Source organism: Ranitomeya variabilis, chromosome 1 (genome assembly GCF_051348905.1).
Source record: "Ranitomeya variabilis isolate aRanVar5 chromosome 1, aRanVar5.hap1, whole genome shotgun sequence".
NCBI classification, from domain to species: domain Eukaryota; kingdom Metazoa; phylum Chordata; class Amphibia; order Anura; family Dendrobatidae; genus Ranitomeya; species Ranitomeya variabilis.
This window is the reverse complement of record NC_135232.1, coordinates 845,996,482-846,009,687: the sequence shown is the minus strand read 5'-3', so window position 1 is coordinate 846,009,687 and position 13,206 is coordinate 845,996,482. Positions and strand designations below refer to the sequence as shown.

General features: G+C 38.2%; 8 non-coding genes across 8 annotated transcripts; all 8 read right to left on the bottom strand.

Annotated features, from left to right (window-relative positions):
- Positions 1 to 133: 133 nt before the first annotated feature.
- TRNAK-UUU (transfer RNA lysine (anticodon UUU)) lies at positions 134 to 206 on the bottom strand. The gene has a single exon. It is a non-coding gene; the product is annotated as a tRNA-Lys (tRNA).
- Positions 207 to 810: 604 nt separating this feature from the next.
- Positions 811 to 883, bottom strand: TRNAK-UUU (transfer RNA lysine (anticodon UUU)). Its single transcript has one exon. It is a non-coding gene; the product is annotated as a tRNA-Lys (tRNA).
- Positions 884 to 4,227: 3,344 nt separating this feature from the next.
- Positions 4,228 to 4,300, bottom strand: TRNAK-UUU (transfer RNA lysine (anticodon UUU)). The gene has a single exon. It is a non-coding gene; the product is annotated as a tRNA-Lys (tRNA).
- A 608-nt stretch (positions 4,301 to 4,908) lies between these two features.
- TRNAK-UUU (transfer RNA lysine (anticodon UUU)) lies at positions 4,909 to 4,981 on the bottom strand. The gene has a single exon. It is a non-coding gene; the product is annotated as a tRNA-Lys (tRNA).
- A 609-nt stretch (positions 4,982 to 5,590) lies between these two features.
- TRNAK-UUU (transfer RNA lysine (anticodon UUU)) lies at positions 5,591 to 5,663 on the bottom strand. The gene has a single exon. It is a non-coding gene; the product is annotated as a tRNA-Lys (tRNA).
- Positions 5,664 to 9,003: 3,340 nt separating this feature from the next.
- Positions 9,004 to 9,076, bottom strand: TRNAK-UUU (transfer RNA lysine (anticodon UUU)). Its single transcript has one exon. It is a non-coding gene; the product is annotated as a tRNA-Lys (tRNA).
- A 1,977-nt stretch (positions 9,077 to 11,053) lies between these two features.
- On the bottom strand, positions 11,054 to 11,126 carry TRNAK-UUU (transfer RNA lysine (anticodon UUU)). Its single transcript has one exon. It is a non-coding gene; the product is annotated as a tRNA-Lys (tRNA).
- A 609-nt stretch (positions 11,127 to 11,735) lies between these two features.
- On the bottom strand, positions 11,736 to 11,808 carry TRNAK-UUU (transfer RNA lysine (anticodon UUU)). Its single transcript has one exon. It is a non-coding gene; the product is annotated as a tRNA-Lys (tRNA).
- Between the last annotated feature and the right edge of the window lie 1,398 nt (positions 11,809 to 13,206).

Sequence of the window (13,206 nt, the reverse complement as noted above, 5' to 3'; positions counted from 1 at the left end):
AAATGTATCTTTTCCTATCTAGAAGAAAAGCAACATTTTTATTTTTTAATAACAAATGAGTGAACTAAGCATGTAACTTAACTTAAAGCACAAGCTGAAATTTAAACAAAGTGATAGGATGAAATTTAAAAGACGCCTGAACAGGGACTTGAACCCTGGACCCTCAGATTAAAAGTCTGATGCTCTACCGACTGAGCTACCCAGGCCCTCTCCAGAAAAAAGTTTGTACATTTTTTTTCCTATTCATCGACCTGTACCCTAAGATATGCTGCTTTCTTTATGTCACTGTGCAAACTCAAAATCAAAGTCAACACTGTCTGCCAGCACAATGAGGTGTCAGGTTACATCTCTTTTTTAACTCTATGCATAGGAAAATGGGAAAGAGCAGTGTTGAGCACTCAGCCCAGTGAAAAGCTATCAGACTTGTGCAGTTACAAGCAGGTGGAGCTGCAACATCAAGCAATTGATTTAGCTTTCTCCAAAGCTGAATTCACATACGTACAGCTCAGTACTGATGTTTATTGTCTTTCATAATGTTGATGCCACATGTGCTACAGAGAAAAGTAGAACTCACTTTGGTTCTGCTTGCTTTTTATGGGAAACATATGTTCCTGCTTAATATCACTGTACAATGCAAAAATCAAGCAAAGCATCGTGCATTCAGTTTGGACATAATCAAATGTATCTTTTCCTATCTAGAAGAAAAGCCACAATTTTTTTTTTTAATAACAAATGAGTGAACTAAGCATGTAACTTAACTTAAAGCACAAGCTGAAATTTAAACAAAGTGATAGGATGAAATTTGAAAGACGCCTGAACAGGGACTTGAACCCTGGACCCTCAGATTAAAAGTCTGATGCTCTACCGACTGAGCTACCCAGGCCCTCTCCAGAAAAAAGTTTGTACATTTTTTAAGATTCTCTTCCTATTCATCGACCTGTACCCTAAGATATGCTGCTTTCTTTATGTCACTGTGCAAACTCAAAATCAAAGTCAACACTGTCTGCCAGCACAATGAGGTGTCAGGTTACATCTCTTTTTTAACTCTATGCATAGGAAAATGGGAAAGAGCAGTGTTGAGCACTCAGCCCAGTGAAAAGCTATCAGACTTGTGCAGTTACAAGCAGGTGGAGCTGCAACATCAAGCAATTGATTTAGCTTTCTCCAAAGCTGAATTCACATACGTACAGCTCAGTACTGATGTTTATTGTCTTTCATAATGTTGATGCCACATGTGCTACAGAGAAAAGTAGAACTCACTTTGGTTCTGCTTGCTTTTTATGGGAAACATATGTTCCTGCTTAATATCACTGTACAATGCCAAAATCAAGCAAAGCATCGTGCATTCAGATTGGACATATTCAAATGTATCTTTTCCTATCTAGAAGAAAAGCAACATTTTTATTTTTTAATAACAAATGAGTGAACTAAGCATGTAACTTAACTTAAAGTACAAGCTGAAATTTAAACAAAGTGATAGGATGAAATTTAAAAAACGCCTGAACAGGGACTTGAACCCTGGACTCTCAGATTAAAAGTCTGATGCTCTACCGACTGAGATACCCAGGCCCTCTCCAGAAAAAAGTTTGTACATTTTTTAAGATTCTCTTCCTATTCATCGATCTGTACCCTAAGATATGCTGCTTTCTTTATGTCACTGTGCAAACTCAAAATCAAAGTCAACACTGTCTGCCAGCACAATGAGGTGTCAGGTTACATCTCTTTTTTAACTCTATGCATAGGAAAATGGGAAAGAGCAGTGTTGAGCACTCAGCCCAGTGAAAAGCTATCAGACTTGTGCAGTTACAAGCAGGTGGAGCTGCAACATCAAGCAATTGATTTAGCTTTCTCCAAAGCTGAATTCACATACGTACAGCTCAGTACTGATGTTTATTGTCTTTCATAATGTTGATGCCACATGTGCTACAGAGAAAAGTAGAACTCACTTTGGTTCTGCTTGCTTTTTATGGGAAACATATGTTCCTGCTTAATATCACTGTACAATGCCAAAATCAAGCAAAGCATCGTGCATTCAGTTTGGACATATTCAAATGTATCTTTTCCTATCTAGAAGAAAAGCAATATTTTTATTTTTTAATAACAAATGAGTGAACTAAGCATGTAACTTAACTTAAAGTACAAGCTGAAATTTAAACAAAGTGATAGGATGAAATTTAAAAAACGCCTGAACAGGGACTTGAACCCTGGACTCTCAGATTAAAAGTCTGATGCTCTACCGACTGAGATACCCAGGCCCTCTCCAGAAAAAAGTTTGTACATTTTTTAAGATTCTCTTCCTATTCATCGATCTGTACCCTAAGATATGCTGCTTTCTTTATGTCACTGTGCAAACTCAAAATCAAAGTCAACACTGCCAGCACAATGAGGTGTCAGGTTACATCTCTTTTTTAACTCTATGCATAGGAAAATGGGAAAGAGCAGTGTTGAGCACTCAGCCCAGTGAAAAGCTATCAGACTTGTGCAGTTACAAGCAGGTGGAGCTGCAACATCAAGCAATTGATTTAGCTTTCTCCAAAGCTGAATTCACATACGTACAGCTCAGTACTGATGTTTATTGTCTTTCATAATGTTGATGCCACATGTGCTACAGAGAAAAGTAGAACTCACTTTGGTTCTGCTTGCTTTTTATGGGAAACATATGTTCCTGCTTAATATCACTGTACAATGCCAAAATCAAGCAAAGCATCGTGCATTCAGTTTGGACATATTCAAATGTATCTTTTCCTATCTAGAAGAAAAGCAACATTTTTATTTTTTAATAACAAATGAGTGAACTAAGCATGTAACTTAACTTAAAGCACAAGCTGAAATTTAAACAAAGTGATAGGATGAAATTTAAAAGACGCCTGAACAGGGACTTGAACCCTGGACCCTCAGATTAAAAGTCTGATGCTCTACCGACTGAGCTACCCATGACCTCTCCAGAAAAAAGTTTGTACATTTTTTTTCCTATTCATCGACCTGTACCCTAAGATATGCTGCTTTCTTTATGTCACTGTGCAAACTCAAAATCAAAGTCAACACTGTCTGCCAGCACAATGAGGTGTCAGGTTACATCTCTTTTTTAACTCTATGCATAGGAAAATGGGAAAGAGCAGTGTTGAGCACTCAGCCCAGTGAAAAGCTATCAGACTTGTGCAGTTACAAGCAGGTGGAGCTGCAACATCAAGCAATTGATTTAGCTTTCTCCAAAGCTGAATTCACATACGTACAGCTCAGTGCTGATGTTTATTGTCTTTCATAATGTTGATGCCACATGTGCTACAGAGAAAAGTAGAACTCACTTTGGTTCTGCTTGCTTTTTATGGGAAACATATGTTCCTGCTTAATATCACTGTACAGTGCCAAAATCAAGCAAAGCATCGTGCATTCAGTTTGGACATATTCAAATGTATCTTTTCCTATCTAGAAGAAAAGCAACATTTTTATTTTTTAATAACAAATGAGTGAACTAAGCATGTAACTTAACTTAAAGTACAAGCTGAAATTTAAACAAAGTGATAGGATGAAATTTAAAAAACGCCTGAACAGGGACTTGAACCCTGGACTCTCAGATTAAAAGTCTGATGCTCTACCGACTGAGATACCCAGGCCCTCTCCAGAAAAAAGTTTGTACATTTTTTAAGATTCTCTTCCTATTCATCGATCTGTACCCTAAGATATGCTGCTTTCTTTATGTCACTGTGCAAACTCAAAATCAAAGTCAACACTGTCTGCCAGCACAATGAGGTGTCAGGTTACATCTCTTTTTTAACTCTATGCATAGGAAAATGGGAAAGAGCAGTGTTGAGCACTCAGCCCAGTGAAAAGCTATCAGACTTGTGCAGTTACAAGCAGGTGGAGCTGCAACATCAAGCAATTGATTTAGCTTTCTCCAAAGCTGAATTCACATACGTACAGCTCAGTACTGATGTTTATTGTCTTTCATAATGTTGATGCCACATGTGCTACAGAGAAAAGTAGAACTCACTTTGGTTCTGCTTGCTTTTTATGGGAAACACATGTTCCTGCTTAATATCACTGTACAATGCCAAAATCAAGAAAAGCATCGTGCATTCAGTTTGGACATATTCAAATGTATCTTTTCCTATCTAGAAGAAAAGCAACATTTTTATTTTTTAATAACAAATGAGTGAACTAAGCATGTAACTTAACTTAAAGCACAAGCTGAAATTTAAACAAAGTGATAGGATGAAATTTAAAAGACGCCTGAACAGGGACTTGAACCCTGGACCCTCAGATTAAAAGTCTGATGCTCTACCGACTGAGCTACCCAGGCCCTCTCCAGAAAAAGTTTGTACATTTGTTAAGATTCTCTTCCTATTCATCGATCTGTACCCTAAGATATGCTGCTTTCTTTATGTCACTGTGCAAACTCAAAATCAAAGTCAACACTGCCAGCACAATGAGGTGTCAGGTTACATCTCTTTTTTAACTCTATGCATAGGAAAATGGGAAAGAGCAGTGTTGAGCACTCAGCCCAGTGAAAAGCTATCAGACTTGTGCAGTTACAAGCAGGTGGAGCTGCAACATCAAGCAATTGATTTAGCTTTCTCCAAAGCTGAATTCACATACGTACAGCTCAGTACTGATGTTTATTGTCTTTCATAATGTTGATGCCACATGTGCTACAGAGAAAAGTAGAACTCACTGTGGTTCTGCTTGCTTTTTATGGGAAACATATGTTCCTGCTTAATATCACTGTACAATGCCAAAATCAAGCAAAGCATCGTGCATTCAGTTTGGACATATTCAAATGTATCTTTTCCTATCTAGAAGAAAAGCAACATTTTTATTTTTTAATAACAAATGAGTGAACTAAGCATGTAACTTAACTTAAAGCACAAGCTGAAATTTAAACAAAGTGATAGGATGAAATTTAAAAGACGCCTGAACAGGGACTTGAACCCTGGACCCTCAGATTAAAAGTCTGATGCTCTACCGACTGAGCTACCCAGGCCCTCTCCAGAAAAAAGTTTGTACATTTTTTAAGATTCTCTTCCTATTCATCGATCTGTACCCTAAGATATGCTGCTTTCTTTATGTCACTGTGCAAACTCAAAATCAAAGTCAACACTGCCAGCACAATGAGGTGTCAGATTACATCTCTTTTTTAACTCTATGCATAGGAAAATGGGAAAGAGCAGTGTTGAGCACTCAGCCCAGTGAAAAGCTATCAGACTTGTGCAGTTACAAGCAGGTGGAGCTGCAACATCAAGCAATTGATTTAGCTTTCTCCAAAGCTGAATTCACATACGTACAGCTCAGTACTGATGTTTATTGTCTTTCATAATGTTGATGCCACATGTGCTACAGAGAAAAGTAGAACTCACTTTGGTTCTGCTTGCTTTTTATGGGAAACATATGTTCCTGCTTAATATCACTGTACAATGCAAAAATCAAGCAAAGCATCGTGCATTCAGTTTGGACATAATCAAATGTATCTTTTCCTATCTAGAAGAAAAGCCACAATTTTTTTTTTTAATAACAAATGAGTGAACTAAGCATGTAACTTAACTTAAAGCACAAGCTGAAATTTAAACAAAGTGATAGGATGAAATTTGAAAGACGCCTGAACAGGGACTTGAACCCTGGACCCTCAGATTAAAAGTCTGATGCTCTACCGACTGAGCTACCCAGGCCCTCTCCAGAAAAAAGTTTGTACATTTTTTAAGATTCTCTTCCTATTCATCGACCTGTACCCTAAGATATGCTGCTTTCTTTATGTCACTGTGCAAACTCAAAATCAAAGTCAACACTGTCTGCCAGCACAATGAGGTGTCAGGTTACATCTCTTTTTTAACTCTATGCATAGGAAAATGGGAAAGAGCAGTGTTGAGCACTCAGCCCAGTGAAAAGCTATCAGACTTGTGCAGTTACAAGCAGGTGGAGCTGCAACATCAAGCAATTGATTTAGCTTTCTCCAAAGCTGAATTCACATACGTACAGCTCAGTACTGATGTTTATTGTCTTTCATAATGTTGATGCCACATGTGCTACAGAGAAAAGTAGAACTCACTTTGGTTCTGCTTGCTTTTTATGGGAAACATATGTTCCTGCTTAATATCACTGTACAATGCCAAAATCAAGCAAAGCATCGTGCATTCAGATTGGACATATTCAAATGTATCTTTTCCTATCTAGAAGAAAAGCAACATTTTTATTTTTTAATAACAAATGAGTGAACTAAGCATGTAACTTAACTTAAAGTACAAGCTGAAATTTAAACAAAGTGATAGGATGAAATTTAAAAAACACCTGAACAGGGACTTGAACTCTGGACTCTCAGATTAAAAGTCTGATGCTCTACCGACTGAGATACCCAGGCCCTCTCCAGAAAAAAGTTTGTACATTTTTTAAGATTCTCTTCCTATTCATCGATCTGTACCCTAAGATATGCTGCTTTCTTTATGTCACTGTGCAAACTCAAAATCAAAGTCAACACTGTCTGCCAGCACAATGAGGTGTCAGGTTACATCTCTTTTTTAACTCTATGCATAGGAAAATGGGAAAGAGCAGTGTTGAGCACTCAGCCCAGTGAAAAGCTATCAGACTTGTGCAGTTACAAGCAGGTGGAGCTGCAACATCAAGCAATTGATTTAGCTTTCTCCAAAGCTGAATTCACATACGTACAGCTCAGTACTGATGTTTATTGTCTTTCATAATGTTGATGCCACATGTGCTACAGAGAAAAGTAGAACTCACTTTGGTTCTGCTTGCTTTTTATGGGAAACATATGTTCCTGCTTAATATCACTGTACAATGCCAAAATCAAGCAAAGCATCGTGCATTCAGTTTGGACATATTCAAATGTATCTTTTCCTATCTAGAAGAAAAGCAACATTTTTATTTTTTAATAACAAATGAGTGAACTAAGCATGTAACTTAACTTAAAGTACAAGCTGAAATTTAAACAAAGTGATAGGATGAAATTTAAAAAACGCCTGAACAGGGACTTGAACCCTGGACTCTCAGATTAAAAGTCTGATGCTCTACCGACTGAGATACCCAGGCCCTCTCCAGAAAAAAGTTTGTACATTTTTTAAGATTCTCTTCCTATTCATCGATCTGTACCCTAAGATATGCTGCTTTCTTTATGTCACTGTGCAAACTCAAAATCAAAGTCAACACTGCCAGCACAATGAGGTGTCAGGTTACATCTCTTTTTTAACTCTATGCATAGGAAAATGGGAAAGAGCAGTGTTGAGCACTCAGCCCAGTGAAAAGCTATCAGACTTGTGCAGTTACAAGCAGGTGGAGCTGCAACATCAAGCAATTGATTTAGCTTTCTCCAAAGCTGAATTCACATACGTACAGCTCAGTACTGATGTTTATTGTCTTTCATAATGTTGATGCCACATGTGCTACAGAGAAAAGTAGAACTCACTTTGGTTCTGCTTGCTTTTTATGGGAAACATATGTTCCTGCTTAATATCACTGTACAATGCCAAAATCAAGCAAAGCATCGTGCATTCAGTTTGGACATATTCAAATGTATCTTTTCCTATCTAGAAGAAAAGCAACATTTTTATTTTTTAATAACAAATGAGTGAACTAAGCATGTAACTTAACTTAAAGCACAAGCTGAAATTTAAACAAAGTGATAGGATGAAATTTAAAAGACGCCTGAACAGGGACTTGAACCCTGGACCCTCAGATTAAAAGTCTGATGCTCTACCGACTGAGATACCCAGGCCCTCTCCAGGAAAAAGTTTGTACATTTTTTTTCCTATTCATCGACCTGTACCCTAAGATATGCTGCTTTCTTTATGTCACTGTGCAAACTCAAAATCAAAGTCAACACTGTCTGCCAGCACAATGAGGTGTCAGGTTACATCTCTTTTTTAACTCTATGCATAGGAAAATGGGAAAGAGCAGTGTTGAGCACTCAGCCCAGTGAAAAGCTATCAGACTTGTGCAGTTACAAGCAGGTGGAGCTGCAACATCAAGCAATTGATTTAGCTTTCTCCAAAGCTGAATTCACATACGTACAGCTCAGTACTGATGTTTATTGTCTTTCATAATGTTGATGCCACATGTGCTACAGAGAAAAGTAGAACTCACTGTGGTTCTGCTTGCTTTTTATGGGAAACATATGTTCCTGCTTAATATCACTGTACAATGCCAAAATCAAGCAAAGCATCGTGCATTCAGTTTGGACATATTCAAATGTATCTTTTCCTATCTAGAAGAAAAGCAACATTTTTATTTTTTAATAACAAATGAGTGAACTAAGCATGTAACTTAACTTAAAGCACAAGCTGAAATTTAAACAAAGTGATAGGATGAAATTTAAAAGACTCCTGAACAGGGACTTGAACCCTGGACCCTCAGATTAAAAGTCTGATGCTCTACCGACTGAGCTACCCAGGCCCTCTCCAGAAAAAAGTTTGTACATTTTTTAAGATTCTCTTCCTATTCATCGATCTGTACCCTAAGATATGCTGCTTTCTTTATGTCACTGTGCAAACTCAAAATCAAAGTCAACACTGCCAGCACAATGAGGTGTCAGGTTACATCTCTTTTTTAACTCTATGCATAGGAAAATGGGAAAGAGCAGTGTTGAGCACTCAGCCCAGTGAAAAGCTATCAGACTTGTGCAGTTACAAGCAGGTGGAGCTGCAACATCAAGCAATTGATTTAGCTTTCTCCAAAGCTGAATTCACATACGTACAGCTCAGTACTGATGTTTATTGTCTTTCATAATGTTGATGCCACATGTGCTACAGAGAAAAGTAGAACTCACTTTGGTTCTGCTTGCTTTTTATGGGAAACATATGTTCCTGCTTAATATCACTGTACAATGCCAAAATCAAGCAAAGCATCGTGCATTCAGTTTGGACATATTCAAATGTATCTTTTCCTATCTAGAAGAAAAGCAACATTTTTATTTTTTAATAACAAATGAGTGAACTAAGCATGTAACTTAACTTAAAGCACAAGCTGAAATTTAAACAAAGTGATAGGATGAAATTTAAAAGACGCCTGAACAGGGACTTGAACCCTGGACCCTCAGATTAAAAGTCTGATGCTCTACCGACTGAGCTACCCAGGCCCTCTCCAGAAAAAAGTTTGTACATTTTTTTCCCTATTCATCGACCTGTACCCTAAGATATGCTGCTTTCTTTATGTCACTGTGCAAACTCAAAATCAAAGTCAACACTGTCTGCCAGCACAATGAGGTGTCAGGTTACATCTCTTTTTTAACTCTATGCATAGGAAAATGGGAAAGAGCAGTGTTGAGCACTCAGCCCAGTGAAAAGCTATCAGACTTGTGCAGTTACAAGCAGGTGGAGCTGCAACATCAAGCAATTGATTTAGCTTTCTCCAAAGCTGAATTCACATACGTACAGCTCAGTACTGATGTTTATTGTCTTTCATAATGTTGATGCCACATGTGCTACAGAGAAAAGTAGAACTCACTTTGGTTCTGCTTGCTTTTTATGGGAAACATATGTTCCTGCTTAATATCACTGTACAATGCAAAAATCAAGCAAAGCATCGTGCATTCAGTTTGGACATAATCAAATGTATCTTTTCCTATCTAGAAGAAAAGCCACAATTTTTTTTTTTTTAATAACAAATGAGTGAACTAAGCATGTAACTTAACTTAAAGCACAAGCTGAAATTTAAATAAAGTGATAGGATGAAATTTGAAAGACGCCTGAACAGGGACTTGAACCCTGGACCCTCAGATTAAAGTCTGATGCTCTAACAACTGAGCTACCCAGGCCCTCTCCAGAAAAAAGTTTGTACATTTTTTAAGATTCTCTTCCTATTCATCGACCTGTACCCTAAGATATGCTGCTTTCTTTATGTCACTGTGCAAACTCAAAATCAAAGTCAACACTGTCTGCCAGCACAATGAGGTGTCAGGTTACATCTCTTTTTTAACTCTATGCATAGGAAAATGGGAAAGAGCAGTGTTGAGCACTCAGCCCAGTGAAAAGCTATCAGACTTGTGCAGTTACAAGCAGGTGGAGCTGCAACATCAAGCAATTGATTTAGCTTTCTCCAAAGCTGAATTCACATACGTACAGCTCAGTGCTGATGTTTATTGTCTTTCATAATGTTGATGCCACATGTGCTACAGAGAAAAGTAGAACTCACTTTGGTTCTGCTTGCTTTTTATGGGAAACATATGTTCCTGCTTAATATCACTGTACAGTGCCAAAATCAAGCAAAGCATCGTGCATTCAGTTTGGACATATTCAAATGTATCTTTTCCTATCTAGAAGAAAAGCAACATTTTTATTTTTTAATAACAAATGAGTGAACTAAGCATGTAACTTAACTTAAAGTACAAGCTGAAATTTAAACAAAGTGATAGGATGAAATTTAAAAAACGCCTGAACAGGGACTTGAACCCTGGACTCTCAGATTAAAAGTCTGATGCTCTACCGACTGAGATACCCAGGCCCTCTCCAGAAAAAAGTTTGTACATTTTTTAAGATTCTCTTCCTATTCATCGATCTGTACCCTAAGATATGCTGCTTTCTTTATGTCACTGTGCAAACTCAAAATCAAAGTCAACACTGTCTGCCAGCACAATGAGGTGTCAGGTTACATCTCTTTTTTAACTCTATGCATAGGAAAATGGGAAAGAGCAGTGTTGAGCACTCAGCCCAGTGAAAAGCTATCAGACTTGTGCAGTTACAAGCAGGTGGAGCTGCAACATCAAGCAATTGATTTAGCTTTCTCCAAAGCTGAATTCACATACGTACAGCTCAGTACTGATGTTTATTGTCTTTCATAATGTTGATGCCACATGTGCTACAGAGAAAAGTAGAACTCACTTTGGTTCTGCTTGCTTTTTATGGAAAACACATGTTCCTGCTTAATATCACTGTACAATGCCAAAATCAAGAAAAGCATCGTGCATTCAGTTTGGACATATTCAAATGTATCTTTTCCTATCTAGAAGAAAAGCAACATTTTTATTTTTTAATAACAAATGAGTGAACTAAGCATGTAACTTAACTTAAAGCACAAGCTGAAATTTAAACAAAGTGATAGGATGAAATTTAAAAGACGCCTGAACAGGGACTTGAACCCTGGACCCTCAGATTAAAAGTCTGATGCTCTACCGACTGAGCTACCCAGGCCCTCTCCAGAAAAAAGTTTGTACATTTTTTAAGATTCTCTTCCTATTCATCGATCTGTACCCTAAGATATGCTGCTTTCTTTATGTCACTGTGCAAACTCAAAATCAAAGTCAACACTGCCAGCACAATGAGGTGTCAGGTTACATCTCTTTTTTAACTCTATGCATAGGAAAATGGGAAAGAGCAGTGTTGAGCACTCAGCCCAGTGAAAAGCTATCAGACTTGTGCAGTTACAAGCAGGTGGAGCTGCAACATCAAGCAATTGATTTAGCTTTCTCCAAAGCTGAATTCACATACGTACAGCTCAGTACTGATGTTTATTGTCTTTCATAATGTTGATGCCACATGTGCTACAGAGAAAAGTAGAACTCACTGTGGTTCTGCTTGCTTTTTATGGGAAACATATGTTCCTGCTTAATATCACTGTACAATGCCAAAATCAAGCAAAGCATCGTGCATTCAGTTTGGACATATTCAAATGTATCTTTTCCTATCTAGAAGAAAAGCAACATTTTTATTTTTTAATAACAAATGAGTGAACTAAGCATGTAACTTAACTTAAAGCACAAGCTGAAATTTAAACAAAGTGATAGGATGAAATTTAAAAGACGCCTGAACAGGGACTTGAACCCTGGACCCTCAGATTAAAAGTCTGATGCTCTACCGACTGAGCTACCCAGGCCCTCTCCAGAAAAAAGTTTGTACATTTTTTAAGATTCTCTTCCTATTCATCGATCTGTACCCTAAGATATGCTGCTTTCTTTATGTCACTGTGCAAACTCAAAATCAAAGTCAACACTGCCAGCACAATGAGGTGTCAGGTTACATCTCTTTTTTAACTCTATGCATAGGAAAATGGGAAAGAGCAGTGTTGAGCACTCAGCCCAGTGAAAAGCTATCAGACTTGTGCAGTTACAAGCAGGTGGAGCTGCAACATCAAGCAATTGATTTAGCTTTCTCCAAAGCTGAATTCACATACGTACAGCTCAGTACTGATGTTTATTGTCTTTCATAATGTTGATGCCACATGTGCTACAGAGAAAAGTAGAACTCACTTTGGTTCTGCTTGCTTTTTATGGGAAACATATGTTCCTGCTTAATATCACTGTACAATGCCAAAATCAAGCAAAGCATCGTGCATTCAGTTTGGACATATTCAAATGTATCTTTTCCTATCTAGAAGAAAAGCAACATTTTTATTTTTTAATAACAAATGAGTGAACTAAGCATGTAACTTAACTTAAAGCACAAGCTGAAATTTAAACAAAGTGATAGGATGAAATTTAAAAGACGCCTGAACAGGGACTTGAACCCTGGACCCTCAGATTAACCCCTTCCCGACATGTGACGGTATAGTACGTCACATGTCGGGACCCCCGCTTTGATGTGCGCTCCGGCGGTGAGCGCACATCAAAGTCGCGACATGTCAGCTGTTTTTTACAGCTGACATGTGCGCGCAATAGCGGCGGGTGAAATCGCGATCACCCGCCGCTATTAACTAGTTAAATGCCGCTGTCAAGCGCAGACAGCGGCATTTAACTACCGCATCCGGCCGTGCGGCCGGATATGAGCGCATCGCCGACCCCCGTCACATGATCGGGGGTCGGCGATGTGTCAGGAAGGTAACCATAGAGGTCCTTGAGACCTCTATGGTTACTGATTGCCGGTGGCTGTGAGCGCCCCCCTGTGGTCGGCGCTCACAGCACACCTGCAATTCTGCTATATAGCAGCGATCTTATGATCACTGCTGCATAGCAGAGCCGATCGCGTTGTGCCTGCTTCTAGCCTCCCATGGAGGCTATAGAAGCATGGCAAAAGTAAAAAAAAAAAGTTTTTAAAAATGTGAAAAAAATAAAAAAAATATAAAAGTTTAAATCACCCCCCTTTCGCCCCAATCAAAATAAATCAATAAAAAAAAAACCCAACCTACACATATTTGGTATCGCCGCGTTCAGAATCGCCCGATCTATCAATAAAAAAAAAGCATTAACCTGATCGCTAAATGGCGTAATGAGAAAAAAATTCGAAACGCCAGATTTACGTTTTTTTGGTCGCCACGACATTGCATTAAAATGCAATA